The following is a 15,665-nucleotide window of genomic DNA, read 5'->3' as shown; positions in this document are numbered from 1 at the left end:
TAGGTACTGCAAGATATACAATATATTATAATCAAAGCCCCAGGGAGGCAGAGGTCCCTGGGATGGGGGGAGGGGCCGGGCCCCCCTATTCATTTGAAGTAGCCCCGGGGAGGTGATGATCCCTGGGGTAGCTGGGGGCATGCCGCCCTCATATTCAATTAAAGCCTGGTGCTCCCCAGAGCAGCAGGGGGGCACGAGGCTCCTTGCATATTTATCATAAGAGGTGGTGGTCCCTGGGGCAGCGGAAGGGGGCTAGGAGCCCCCCCACATTTTTAACCAAATGCCCCTGGAAATTGGCCCACCGAGGCATTATAATATGCAATATATACAATATATTATAATCAAAGCCCCAGGGAGGCAGAGGTCCCCGGGATGGGGTAGGGGCCGGGCAGCCCCCCTATTCATTTGAAATAGCCCCAGGGAGGTGATGATCCCCAGGGCAGCTGGGGGCATGCCGCCCGCATATTCCATTAAAGCCTGGCGCTCCCCAGAGCAGCAAGGGAGCACGAGGCCCCCTGCATATTTATCGTAAGAGGTGGTGGTCCCTGGGGAAGTGGGAGGGGGCTAGGAGCCCCCCGCATTTTTAACCAAATGCCCCTGGAAATTGGCCCACCTGAGGCTTTATAATAGCAAAGCACTGGAGACTGTGCTTCGTTGTTTTTTTTGTTTGTTTTTTACGGCAGATCCGTGGATCCACCACGTCTCTGTCTGTAAAATGTAAAAAAATGCTTTTTAGCCCGGGCAGGGATCCCTTTAGGACCCCACCACCAGAGCTTAAGGGTCAGGGTAATCGTGCCCCGGCCCCTTTACTTTACTTTTTACTTTATATCTGGGACTCATCTTCAGCCGAGTCCAAGGATGGCTGAGAACACTTCAACGACTTCTGTTGTTGAAGTGTTATCAGCTAATCAGATCTCAGCACGAGATTGGGAGGGGTCGCGAATCCTTCGCAACCCTATATATACAAATTAGTTTTCTCCTAAGTTCTCAAAAACTACTGAATGAAATTACACCAAAACAAAACAAAAAAACTCTTTCTGGACCAGGACCTACCTTTCTGCCAAATTTGGGTAATTCCACCCAGTAGTTTCAGCGCTATCACTATTCAAAATCCCTCTGAAAAAATGAATGGGGAAGACGTGTTTGGGACCCCCCTTTTCCGCAGCAAGTTAAAAAAATTCTCTTTATATAGAAACTAGGTCCTAAGTATAATTACCTAGTGGCGATTGCTACTAGGTTTTATGTATGTATATATATATATATATATATATATATATATATATATATACACATCTGTATGTATATATATACATATATATGCATATTTATATACTATATATATATCTATATATAGATATATGTATATCTGTCTATCTATCTAGATAGATAGATAGATAGATAGATAGATAGATAGATAGATAGATAGATAGATAGATAGATAGATAGATAGATAGATATACATATAGATATAGATATATGATACACAAATTGCAGAAAAACGCTGCACACCAGTCCTCTAATATATTACGCAGTCTTCATTCCTTACAGCAAACATCTTTCCATTTCAACTTAGTTGGGCCCCTTAAACCCTTCAAAAGCAATCCTCAACACTTGGGAGTACACGGGTACTGGGGACTGTTCCCAGGAAGAAAAGGGGAAAGGAAGCTGGAGGTAATGGGTAGGTACAGAAAACCTTTTGGTTCCCTCTCTGCTTGAAATTTGGGTTGCTCTGGACAGGGTATGTCTCTATGTTGTCCAGATACTAAGGGAACAGAAATGTACAATTAGTCCACAAACAATTCAACATCAAATGTGGCACAGCAATATAAGGATAATGTCTGGTCTGTCTATGAGCACACTCACCATTCACCCTCATTGAAGCGCTTTCAATTACAATTACACTTGCAGTCTGTTGTGATAAAGCTTTAAACAGAGTAATAGTTCGTATTTTTTAGCAAATCCAGTCCCTTGATCTGTTAAGTGATCACATGCGTCTTAAACAGCAGACAGTAATGAAGAGGCTTTAACTTGTCAAGTCTTGTGGGCAAAGAGATTTGGTGTCACATGTTGTTCTCAAAATGAAGATGACCACAGCCCAAAAGGAAGGAACCTGGAAGAGAAGACTCGAACCAGCCACTGAGAAGAAGAACCACTGGTCTACTATAAGGTAAGCAGGGCTCGGGAAAACTGGAAACAGCACCTTTTCTGATTGGAAGTCCAAGCTGGCCACCAAGTCTTGTGGAACTTTGAGAATTTGTGAGATGTTGGTTAATAACTGAGGAAGTGGAAGGGAATAGATGTGGTGCGGGACTTCACCAGAGGATTCCTGTGATTTGGGATTTTGGACGATTATAGCACAAAGCCAGGGACTGAGATATCCAAATGGAACACTGGGATTGCAAAAAAGTTAAGTGAGTGGGAGAAACCTGGGGATCACTTAACTGCACACACTAGCCATGAGTGCAGCTTTGTGCACCACACATGCAACATTATGGGCTACATATGAACCATAACACTTGATGTATTCATATGGATGCACAATAAATAATCATGTAGGTGCAATGGAATGACCTGACAGGGGAGTTGGCTGGCACAGCATCACTAAGAAGGGATATCCCAAATCCCTGGTTCCCACAAGCCATATATCGCAGGTGGTTTGGGGCATATCATAGCTCTGCTAACTAACTAGTGAATTTCTGTACTTTATTAGTTCAAAATGTTAATGCTGTCACTGACATATTCACCAAGATAAACTGTCACTTTAACCTTAGTTTCTTTTTCCAGTAAAGTAATATTTTACTACCATACATAAAGCCATCCCCTGCCGCAAACTCCCCACAGGACGCTGTATGCAGAGGGGTTGGCCTGCCACCAGACCCAATGGCCAAACTCCCAGGGGGCTGCCAACCCCACACAGTGCAGAGCCTTTGGTCTTTGCAATGTAGGAATGGTCAAATACAATAAAAAGGGAAAAGGAGCAGTGAGCTCCCCTTCCCAGAGCCCTAATTACCCCCAGGGACCCCATCCCCAGGGAAAAATATCATAAAAAAGGCGAGGAGTGTTGCATAAACCCCCAAGTCTTAGTAGGTCCTGGTCCTCATCCCCTAGGGCTGTGTGTGTTTTTTTGAAAAGGGGAGCTACATGGCCTTCCTCCCCAAACTTTCTCATCCTCCAGGGTCTTCCCTTATTTAAAAGGGGGACCCTTCCCCCAAGTCTATTATGGCCCTCAGGACCCCATCCCCAGGGGCATCCCTTAATGATAGGTTGGAATCCAAATGTCCAACCAAGCCAACCACCAAAAAATACACCAGGGGCCATGGGGGGATCCCCAGGGCCCCCGTGGCTCCAGCCAGCTCCCCGCATGATGTGGGAGCTGGCATTGCTCCTACACAGAGGGAGCAGCTATTTATGCAGCTCCCCCAGGTGGGAGCAATATGTGTTCTTTGCGGACAGAGAAACAGAACACAAGTCTGCTCCCTACTAGCGAGAACATTTTTAAATCTCCCACTGCCTGGGAGCAGGGTTAGAGCCTGATTTAGAAATTGGCAGTGGAATACTCCATCACAAACGAGATGGCTATCCCTCCGCCATATTATGATCCCCATAGGATATAATGGAATTGTAATACGGGAAACTGGAAATCTATCACATTTGTGATCGAGTATTCTGCTCTGCCAAGTTCTAAATCAGGCCTTTAATGTTTGCTCCTGTTTGGCTGGAGGTTTGAAAAGCTCCTGCCAGAAGAGAGCAAGCATGTTTCTCTACCCTCAGTTGTGAGGGCAAGGAAACTACTGTGTTACAGGGGTGGATTCCCCAAGACGGTAAGTGAGTTAGCCCTGGAGTATTGGGTCCCTAGGACAATTATGGTTATGGAGGGTGTACCACTTTTCCTGCACTCTTTAGCACCCCTCTAATGCCACCATGTATGCACCATATTTGAGATACAGCGCACCATGCCGGTAGTTAGGGAACTAGCGTCAGCGTTTTTGGCACTATTTTGGCACTGTTCAGGAATAGCATTAAAAATGTTGATGCTAATCCTGCAAAGCATATTGATGCCCATTATAAATAATGGTGTGCCTCTTCTTAACACCTGCTCTTAAAGTTAAAAATGCCGCAAAAATGCCACAAAAAATCTTTTAGATTTCTTTGTGCCATGTTTTTGGCCCCCCTAATGGGGGCACTCCCCCCCTTGCATACATTATGCCAGGTAAAATGTGGTGCAAGGGGTCACAAAGAGGTGCAATGCATGCATTGTGCCCCTTTGTAAATCTGGTGTGGTGATTTTGGCCTTGTTAGGCCACATTAGCATAAAAAATGACGCTAATGTGTGCAATGAGGTGCTAGGCCCTCCTAAATCTGTGCCTAATTCCCCATGTCCTGTTATGGCTACCAGTAACAATTTTCCCATGTTGCTGGCAGCCGATCAGAGCACTCACTCCCACAGGAGTACGACTCCCACAAGAGTGATTTGACCCAAGGGACAAAGGGAAAACAGCTCCCTGGCCCAATAAGAACACTTTGTTTCTGAATTGGCTCTCCCGCAGGACTTTCTTTGGACTATCGCGGACCCAATCTTCCAGAAATATACAATTATTTGAGACACTTAGATCATCATTTACAAGCCTTTTGCGCTGCTGCTGGATAATTTTTTTTAATGCAGCAGCGGTGCTAGCAGTGCACTGCGCTGCTCCAGATTTACAAACTGACACATTGGGCCCAATGCGACAGTTAGTAAAGCCCTGCATCAGATATTACCTGCGGCAGGCATAATGTATCGAGGGTAGGCGTTCCTGGGCAAATGCCATGCAAAACTGACACAGTGAAATTTACATTATTTCACTGCATCATTTGCAACTTTTCAGAGTCAGAATTTTGTTGCCTGAGCAGGTGTAACATTGATGCAGGGCTTTTTCCAAAGGAAGCCGTCTGACATTGCTGGAGTAGCATAATTTTTACAGGATGCAGGGTATCTTTACCCTGCCCCTTATATATTTTTGTTTAAAAAAAACCAGGACAGGGGACTAACCCCACGAGTCCTCTGATGACTGCCAGCAACATTTTTCTCATGTGGCTGTCAGCCAATCAGAGTGGTCACACCAACAGAGGCGTTAGAATTTCTGACACACATCTGTGAAAATATGAAACATGGAGCTTTGTATTGTATATACAGTGCATCCATGGCATCATTAGGGGATCATAAGAAAGTGCAAGAAATCAAACACATTGATGCCGATAATCTCCATGCCACTGGAGTTAAGCAAGCCTGGCTCATGAGGCATGATACCCTGAAGTCAGTAACATGATGCTTGTTTCCATTTCAAGGAGGACCTGGCCTGGCAGTTTGGGCTGGACTGTTCCCTTGGGGAGCAGGGTCAAGACTGATTTGCACATGGCCAGGTCCAAACATGAATGGCATGGGTAGCAAAAGCAATGGATTTAGACTCAGATCTCTGTACTAGGGGTGAATATTTGACACTGTTCAGCATTGTGTCCATCACTTGTTCTTTTTATATTGATGCTGATGCATCATATTCTTGTAAATGAGGGCCTTAATTTCTAAAAAAACTACAGAAAAGATTTATACCAAGTCACAAACAGCAATAGCACAATCGTAAGACCTAGGGCTAGCTTCCTGCCAAATTTGGTGCAATTATGTTCAGCAGTTTTTGCTGTAGCCCTTCTTCAAGAAGTCTATGGAAAATGCATGGGGATTTTGCTATTTACATATATACACACACACCCATGTGGGATTGATTGCTTACAAGGACAGAAGATGTTATCCATTAAGCATTAGTTAAATGGTGAAACCTGTGAATAGTTGGAGCTTGGTCTCCTAATGGGCTTGGGTGTATGCAGGAAGTGGTGCTACGATAATGAGAATGGTGCATAATATTAAAACAACGCTTAACATAAACTTGTGACTTGTGTTTGTAAGTGAATTAGTCACTCATTACATATTCTTCAACATTGTCTAATGTGTATACTTTTCACAGAACCTCTAAACATCTGTATTGAATGATCTGCATTTTATGAAACTGCACTGTACATTTAATTTATTTAAAGCACTACACCACAACTCTATCAATACACCTTGTTTTCATAAATGTATAGGTAATTAGTTTATTGATAACAGTAACTTGTATTTTCACTTATTTTTTTTAGAACAACCCATTGATTTGATACACCTGAAATTAATTTCTGCAACTCTTACTATATGTGTGCAAAGTTTATCCTTTAAAAAAAATATATTGTTTGGATTAAAAAGTTTACAGGTAGTTGTAATGTGTGCATAGTTTAATTATATCACAGTGAATAACTCTTGACTTCAGGCCAGCACCATTACTATTTTGCACATGCACACACTTTTTAATAATTTATGCTTTACATGATTCTGTTCCATTTACTAGTTACATTTATAAGTGAAATGCATTCATTTATAGAGTTATTTGATCACCAGTTGTTTATATGATGTTATCAGTGACGTCATTAGTGATGTAATCAATGATGTAATTTAAGATGTAATTAGTGATGTCATCAACTATGTAATTAAACAAGTCACTAACCTGGCTTTATTCTTTGTTTGTTTTTCTGTGATTTTCTGTGTTTTTTTATGTAAGATCTTGCAACCATACCTAAATATAATGCCACTTTAACCTTTATCTTTTTCATTCAAGTTTTGGGGTTTTGTCTAACATATAGATGTACTTACCATACCTAACTATAACACCACTTTAACCTTTTTTAGGGTTTATTTTACAGAAAATTAAATCTTAAGTACTTAAGTATAACATCATTATCTTTAATTTTTCCAGTGAAGTTTTAGTAAAGGCTTTCAATTTCTCAACTAAATGTCTGTGATGGTATTTCTTTCTTTGTTTTTGCGCAGGTACCACAGTACTCCTGCATGACCAACAGAACCAGTAAAAGTATCCCTCAGGAGTCCCATGTGGGTTTTTCTGCCTATTCTATGTCCTGACAGTGTAGTGTGGAATCCGTGGAAAATGTTAAAAAGTTGTGTTTGGTATGAAAGACCGATTTTAACTTTGGGCCTAGAGCTTTTCCATTGGCACAATTAATGGGAATGCCTTGTGTCTTTTTGTGAAGTTGCCTTGTTTATTGGTGTGGCAGTGCTGTAGTATCTGAATATGGTACCAAGGTACCTCTGACACAAATAAAAGACCTCTGATTGATTGAAATCACTGTCTTGTCCCATTTAAAGAAAGTTCTTACCGTTGTAACCTCTTTCGGATTAGCATGTCAGTATGTCAACATCTTATGCTGTGTCCTGGTCATTTATTTTTTGGAAGCTTCCAATCCTTAGGAAGATTTCAATGTTAAAAAATGCTGTCCTAGGCAGAAGATCCCAAGGACCTGGAACAGGAGCAGGAAGAGACCCCCCCCCAAATTACTAGCTAGATCTTTCTGTGGCAGGCATTTTTTCATCATCGCTCTGGGATAGAAGTAAGTGTCAGCAAAGATTGTGACATGCAATCTTTGCCACAAGGAATTCAGCAGGAGTTCTGCAAAGGGTACCCCTTTGGAACTTCCGATATGAAAAACATATGAAGACATGGCCTCCTGGACTCCTAGCTCGTGCCAGGTAAAGACTCATCGAGGAGGAAGCGTCTACATTTTTTACTTGACCCTGTCTTGAATCTGGAGACATTGTTTCATGTCAAGTGCTCCAGTTTTGATGTGAACCCTGCATATCAGAATATGGTTCTCTACTACAGCAAGTGCTCCAAAGTAACTGTTGTGGGGGAACAAAGTGTGTTGATTAGGGATAAGTTGGTGTCTGATTATTGATGCCACACACAGACATATGCTTTTTTTAAACTTCAAGTTCAGATGCCCTTTGGTTTTTAAGTTGAATTTTCTAAAAATACTGTGAAAAAAATACTGTCCAGGCCCTGGACTGGATCGCCTCCTTCCTCTCAAACCGTTCCCAAAGAGTTTACCTCCCTCCATTTCGCTCAGAACCCACCAAGATCATCTGCGGCGTACCCGAAGGCTCATCACTCAGCCCGACACTCTTCAATGTCTACATGAGCCCCCTCGCCAACATCATACGCAAGCACGACATCATCATCACCTCCTACGCTGACGACACCCAACTTATACTCTCCCTCACCAAGGACCCCGCCAGCGCCAAGACCAACCTACAAGAGGGTATGAAGGACGTCGCAGATTGGATGAGGCTCAGCCGCCTAAAGCTGAACTCTGAAAAAACGGAAGTCCTCATCCTCGGCAACACCCCGTCCACCTGGGACGACTCCTGGTGGCCCACGGACCTCGGCACCGCACCGACCCCCACAGACCACGCCCGCAACCTCGGCTTCATCTTGGACCCTCTTCTCACCATGACCAAGCAAGTCAACGCCGTGTCCTCCGCCTGCTTCCTCACCCTCCGCATGCTCCGCAAGATCTTCCGCTGGATCCCCGCCGACACCAGAAAAACCGTGACCCACGCCCTCGTCACGAGCCGCCTGGACTACGGCAACCCCCTCTACGCCGGGACCACAGCCAAACTCCAAAATCGCCTGCAACGCATTCAAAACGCGTCGGCCCGCCTCATCCTCGACATACCCCACAGCAGCCACATCTCTGCACACCTGAGACACCTGCACTGGCTCCCAGTCAGCAAAAGGATCACCTTCCGACTTCTCACCCACGCACACAAAGCCCTCCACGACAAGGGACCGGAATACCTCAACAGACGCCTCAGCTTCTACGTCCCCACCCGCCTCCTCCGCTCCTCTGGCCTCGCACTCGCTGCTGTCCCTCGCATCTGCTGCTCCACGGCGGGTGGGAGATCTTTCTCCTTCCTGGCGGCCAAGACCTGGAACTCCCTCCCCACCAGCCTCAGGACCACCCAGGACCACTCCGCTTTCCGGAGACTCCTAAAGACCTGGCTGTTCGAGCAGCGATAACCCCTCCTTTTTCCCTTAGCGCCTTGAGACCCGCACGGGTGAGTAGCGCGCTTTATAAATGTTAATGATTTGATTTGATTTGATTTGAAAAATCAAAAATAAATTCAAAAACGTAGAAAAACACAAAAAGGTTCTTTTGAGAACCACCTTTATTGGTTTACATGGAAACATATGTTATTTGTCCTATGTGTCTGTTTATGTTACTATGTCATATTAGTCTGCTATAGCAGTCTCTATATAACAATACAAAGTAAGTCTACTGTTATAAAGGTGTGCAAAAAGCTAACACATAACAATAATTGGCTCCTTAATAATTACAATAGCAATGCTGTGTAAGCTATAACTATATGAGCATTCTTTTATATGATATGAAAATATACTTTTATATCCTTATAGTCAAATATAGTAGCATGCAATAGTCATGAAACACCGAGTATAGACTAATTAGCCCAAGTGAAAAACAAGGGCTTTAAAAAAATTAGTGGGCTGTTAGTGGCCGGTAAACTATTGCAACCTTCTGCTCTGTAAGTAGGACATTTTCATCTAGCCAACAAAACAGAGTGCAGGAACATACATGAGATACACACTACAGCTCTTTTTGTCTGTGATGCTTGAGGACCTTTCCAAAGTTTGGTATGTCTGTGTGATAGTTACTACCCCATACACATATGCACACACACACACACAAAAGATGTAAAAATGTCCAACAATTAGGTTATTTGTCTACAGCAAGTATGTTCTCTGTGAGGGTTATGCATAAGGCAAAGACTGTGCACAGCAGGTGCTTGCCACTCACATGTGGTTACTTCACATAAAAGGTCAGCTATAACCAAGGGGTTCACTGCAGGGCAATGCATTATAGGGACTGACCCACCTAACAGGGCTTGTGTGTCAGGAGGGATTGGGCTCTCCATGAAAATTGTGTGCAGGGCAAAGGCTATGTGTAGTAGGGTCTTTGCAATCTAAGGGGACTTAGGTGTCTAGTGAAAGTGTGCTTTCCTTGATGTGTGGTGCATAAAATGAAGACCATATCTCGTGACCCTGCCAAGCACAGCTTTTAACTGCTGAATATCTCTGGTTTTTCAGTAAATATATATATATATTCAACTCCACCAGGTCCACAAGAAAGGCGCGCTCAGTACGTCAGTGCCAGCATCAGGGAAGGACCTATTCCCATAAATCTTTCTGCCAATTTAACATTCAAGTTAAGGATGCCACACTCACAGGATTCTGATTAGTCCTCTTTTATTCAATAAGAAAAACCCCACCAACTAACACCAACGCGTTTCGACCTTCCCGGTCTTGATCACGGTAAATCATTGATCCAATCCATGCACTACTTATACTCTTCCACTAAGCCATAACACAATATAAAAATGCCTAAACGTGCTCCTAATATAACCCCCCCCAAAAAAAGATTTTTTTATACGCCAGATCTACAAACAAATCTGTGGAACAGCGATGGGAATGACCTTCTCCCCGAGCTATGCGAATCTCATGATGGGGTGGAGGGAGAGTTGCATAGCTTGGGTTCAAGAGAATGATAGATACATGGACAAAGTGATCATGTGGCTTCGTTACATAGATGACTTATTTTTGGTTTGGCATGGTTCGTCAAGTACTGCTATCAGATTTTTCATGCTAGTCTAAGAACTTTAAAAGCAATGTTGCAGGGCATTTTCAATGGACAGGATAGTGACTGGTCTAAATATCAGGGAAGCTCTGAACCAGCCTTTGACCCGGGTATATTAAGGGGTGGCAGTTTACCATATTTCACATGTGAAACAACTGATAAAGAAAGTAGTGAAACTGAAATCTTGAGAACTGGATAAACAAACTCTGCAACAACAGGATCAATTCAAACTCCTTTTCCCTTCATATGAACTCCTTGGCCTAGAATACTACCTTAAAGAATCACTATCCAAGGTATGTAGTATTAAGATACTGGTAGCAAGACTTCTGGTTCTTCAAATTAGAGATATCCAACCTTACTGGAGTCATAATTCAACTGTTCCTCCAACCTCTGGATTCTGTAGCCGCAAGAAAGAATCCTTTTCTCATTTGTTAATCTGCTTCCCAAAATTAGGGTCCGCTCACTGTTTCCTTCTGAAATCTTTGCTTTTGTTACACAGGTGCTGAAATAGCAACAGTTACATACAAAGGTCAACCCAATAGTCCTCTGTAGGCTTAGGTATCAAACTATGATAGGGTAAACTGCCAAAAAGGGAGTCATTCCAAGGTACATAAATTGCAAAATTGAAGTTTGTTTTAGATGTCATTAGTGGCATCATACCTTAACAAGTAATATTCGCATGGAACAATTAGAAAAAGAAAATAAATCACAAAGACCAGGTATATACATATGGATATACCTGTTGAAAGCAAAAAAATATATTAAAGCACAACAAATGCTGGGGTTCAGTGAAAATGAAGTCACATCATACATTGACAATGTGTTATCCACGAAAGGCTACACTGTTCCACATTTTCATTTGCCAATATATCAAAAAGCCGCTCTCAAGTGAGAACATGTGAGAACATGTATATGTCGGTATTAGCATTAAGAGAAAACTTGCGTAGGTTAAAATATTTTCAGAGAGATGGGCTACTCGTCGACCTTTTGGTCTCAAATAATGTTAATCCAGGAGACCATCTTCAGGACCATAGTAATTAATGGAGGTGCATGAGAGACCCCACTATACATGATTTAAAAAATGTTAGAATAACAATTGTAAAATTAGATACAGAATCATGCCTTTCTGAATTATAATACACCTGTTGTGATGAACGCAATAACCTATTTCCAAGACCTCAGAGACAAAACATGAAAGAATCAGAACCTTCACCACAATTAAAATAACTTAGGTTAAAATCATGCTCAGTTGTGGAGAGATCCAGAGCAGAGTAGAAAAGGTCGCATGCCACCATGACATACTGTAGACTAGCCAAAGGCCTTATGCACTAAACTGTCTCAATAATGCATAAAGAGAGACTCAGTCATGAACAAGGACCAGTGACTGAGTAGTGAAATTTAAAAAGGCTCACCTCTTCGTAATTAAAGCTTTGTGGAAAGGACCAATCTGATAAAACATGATAATCCCCTTTCAGTATAGTGCACCTTAATAAGATGAATCAGAATCTCAATTTAAGCAAGAACTGTATTCATCATATGGTTCAAAATAATGCTGCATATATAGGTAACCAAAGATAAGGCTATTCAAAAGTAGCTCAATTGGCGTGAACATGACGCAATGAAGGGCAGCAAGATAGAAGCAGGGTGGGAAACTCCAATCAATTAATTAATCTAATGACTCTGTGAGGCATGGTGGATCATAATAAGTAAGTCAAATGGTGAAGAAAATGTGAACAAGTGCATTAAATAGCCAAACCATAAACTCACTAGAACCCAGACGGCGCTCATTCAGTTTTCAGACTGATCACGCACCAAGCTGGCATGCAACTCATCTTGATGCACTGAACCCATGTGGGGGATTGACTGAAAATAGTTAACATTGGCGGTGGAACTCACTACCATACTACGTAACCCATGGCGGCCTTCTTGGGTGTAGGCAATAAAAAACATGCACCATATGACTAGTCGAATATGATAACTTTCATGGAATAAAAATGTTATAACTATAGTGAATACCAGATACTCGCTATGGTGTGATGATGATCTGTAACCTGGCGATAATCAATATTTATCATTAGTGGTGTTTATTCCATTAACCCCTTCGCTGCTAAGACTTTTCCCCTAGTGTGCTAAGCCTTTTTTTGCTATTTGGGATAGTTCTTGTTTAGGCCACCATAACGTTTTGTCCTCAGAAGCTATCCACACCACATTTGCGTCCTTTTTCCCAACATCCTGTGGATTCTAAAAGTACATATGGTTTGATTTTCCTGGTGGGGGCAAAGAAATTAGCCAAAATACAGCAACTTTTTTTCCCTGCAAATGGCATCAACAAAGGATTTGCAGTGCTAAAATCACAATTTTTCAAGATTAGAATCAGAAAAACAAATTTTACAACACAGTTTTGGCATTTTACTGGTAGATATCCAATTTTTCCTATTTTTTGTGTTTTCAACCTCCTTCCACTTAGTGACAGAAATGGGTGTGAAACCTATGGTGGATCCCAGAAAGCTATACATTTCTAAAAAGTAGACAAAATTCTAAATTCAGCAAGGGGCCATTTGTATAGACCCTTCAAGGTTTTCCTATAGAAAGTAACAGTTGAAAAAAGCAATATTGAAATTGAGTTGACACATGGTGGCCATCATCAAAAATAAAAGTGATAAGAGCATATCAGAACTAGAAAGTGATAAGTGAGGAAAATAATGGATCATAATGCATCTTGTACAATGGTTCAACTACTTACTATTAAAAGATGGTGGAAAATGTTAGTTAGATTTTCCTTGAAGTGACGTGTTAGTAAAAGGTTCAAACCCCCATGAAAGCAGGTGATGGTTAAAATAATTATCTTGTTCACATAATCACTTATGTAGTGTAAATTATGCCTAGCACAGAGAAATAAATACAGATTGCATTTAGACACATATTCAGACAGGATGTTTTTGTACACTTTTGATGATTACAGAAAATCACACAGAAACAAATACAGCCTACAGAAGCATATCACATTGATATTGTCAAAATAGCTTCTGACAGACATTGTCAGGACAAAAAAAGCTTCAATTACACTGAAAAATTATACATTGAAGCCTAGAAAGTACACAGTGAGTCTTACATACAATGTATAGTCAGAAAACAGCAAATATATTTGATTACAGAAGAAGTATATTAAAAAGGAATATACTAAGTATACCATACTCACAGGATACTGTGATTGTTAGAAAGAGTCCTGTGATGCCATCAAACGCGATATGTTGACAGAGTACAAAGTTATACATCAATCCAGATCTACAATTCTGTATGAATAGATCTGCCATTCAATGGAGATATTCAAACCTTTCCTGATGCTGTCAATTTTCTAAATCCATCTATTTTCCTTGATAGTCAAAAGGCGAACAACACTCTGGAATCTCACTCTGGAATCTCACAGCTCCTAAATTTCTTTTACAGCATGAGTCCCACTTTGTCTTCACTTAAAGTATCCTTATTTCTCCAGCCCTGAGGTTTGTTGATTAGCTGTTGGTGGCCTGGTACACTGAATTTAATTCACTTTGCTTAACTCATAGGGTATTTTAAGGGCAAGGCCCTTGTGGAGTAACTGAAACATTATTGTCTGAATGCCTTTCCAGGTGTCATCAGCTATCTTGTACTGTCCACTTCCGTAGTTTAATCTAGAAAAGATGATATAGGGTGGTAGTTAAACGATCTTTGTTCAGGCAACTATATTTTGAAATAACATACCACTTATATGAGGTCTGCTAGCATTCGTAAGACTGACAAAACTTTTTTAGTTATATGCCAAACCATCTAATCCTGACCGTGGTTGTATATGTTAGTTCAGCAGCACAAATAGGTGAACCCTGGCAGTTATGTGATTTATGAAAACTTGACATCATATTACATCACATTTCATCACACAATACAATACATTATTTCAGCAACAAAAAACAGCCATAAAAGTACAGTACACAATCATTAAAACATTGACACATCCTTACATGCTTACAAAATTCCTATACCGGAATAAGTAAATACATATTCAAAATAAACCATAGTAAGTGACAGAATAATTCAAACTCACTGGACAAATAACTAGGATTAATTTTCTATAGGATTAAAATACCATACCATACCTTTGTCAAACATGTCTAAAGCATTACCCTGAAGTTAGCTTCTAATAAAATGACCCTGTGTGACTAGAGATGCCTGAGATTAAAATAACATCTGTTTTCTTTTGGCAATAGCACTCTTTAAGAAGTAACAAATACTACTACAGAGACTGGGGGAGTTTAACTGTTGCAAATAAGACAGGGCATCAGCATTTCTTCCAATATGACGTTCTCTTATAAGGGGAACTGAAAACGTCTTAGAAAAAATAATATAAAACTGGCAGAAGAAGGTAGAGTGAGCAGGATTTGAGGTACGGACTCACCACATGGGCAAATTAACACTTTGCTTTGGTCAAAGTGGCCTAAGGGAAAACCCAGGTGCTACTTCACCTTGACAAGTCTAAATCTATTTAAAATGACTTTAACCTAAGTATCATCAACTCATGCTAAATACAGCTCAATTTCAAAGGTAGATTGAAGATTGACATAACCCCTAACATAGGTCTTTGAGGTCTCAACTTCCAATCTATGCCAGTGTTTCATAGTTTTAAATGCATTCTTGACCCAAACTAGGTCAGACATAGACATAACAGAGGGATTAGAGAAAGGTTCAGATGTACTCAAATTAAAAAAAATTCTCTTGATATATTGAAACCAGGATAATTCAAGTTTCTATCACATGCAAGAAAGTCAAGGATCACTTCCCTGTTAAAGCCTGTGTGCAGGTTCTCCCAGACTGCACACCACAGTGCAAGATGGGCTATTTTAATACTATTTTCCACTTATTCAAGCCAGAGTACTTGATGCCCAATATAGGTTTAAAAAGCCACGGGAACTCCAAGAAGGCCCTGCAAAACCCTATTCCCTTCACCCTGGAGGGAAATATTATTCGAATAGCCCCAAAAGCCAGCCCTATAAGTAAGGACGGGAGGCATTTACTCTTAAAGACTTCCGACAAATGGGGCCATTGGCTTTCTTCCAATGCATGAGGCT

The sequence above is a fragment of the Pleurodeles waltl genome, chromosome 4_2, assembly GCF_031143425.1.
Source record: "Pleurodeles waltl isolate 20211129_DDA chromosome 4_2, aPleWal1.hap1.20221129, whole genome shotgun sequence".
NCBI classification, from domain to species: domain Eukaryota; kingdom Metazoa; phylum Chordata; class Amphibia; order Caudata; family Salamandridae; genus Pleurodeles; species Pleurodeles waltl.
This window is presented reverse-complemented; position numbering follows the sequence as displayed.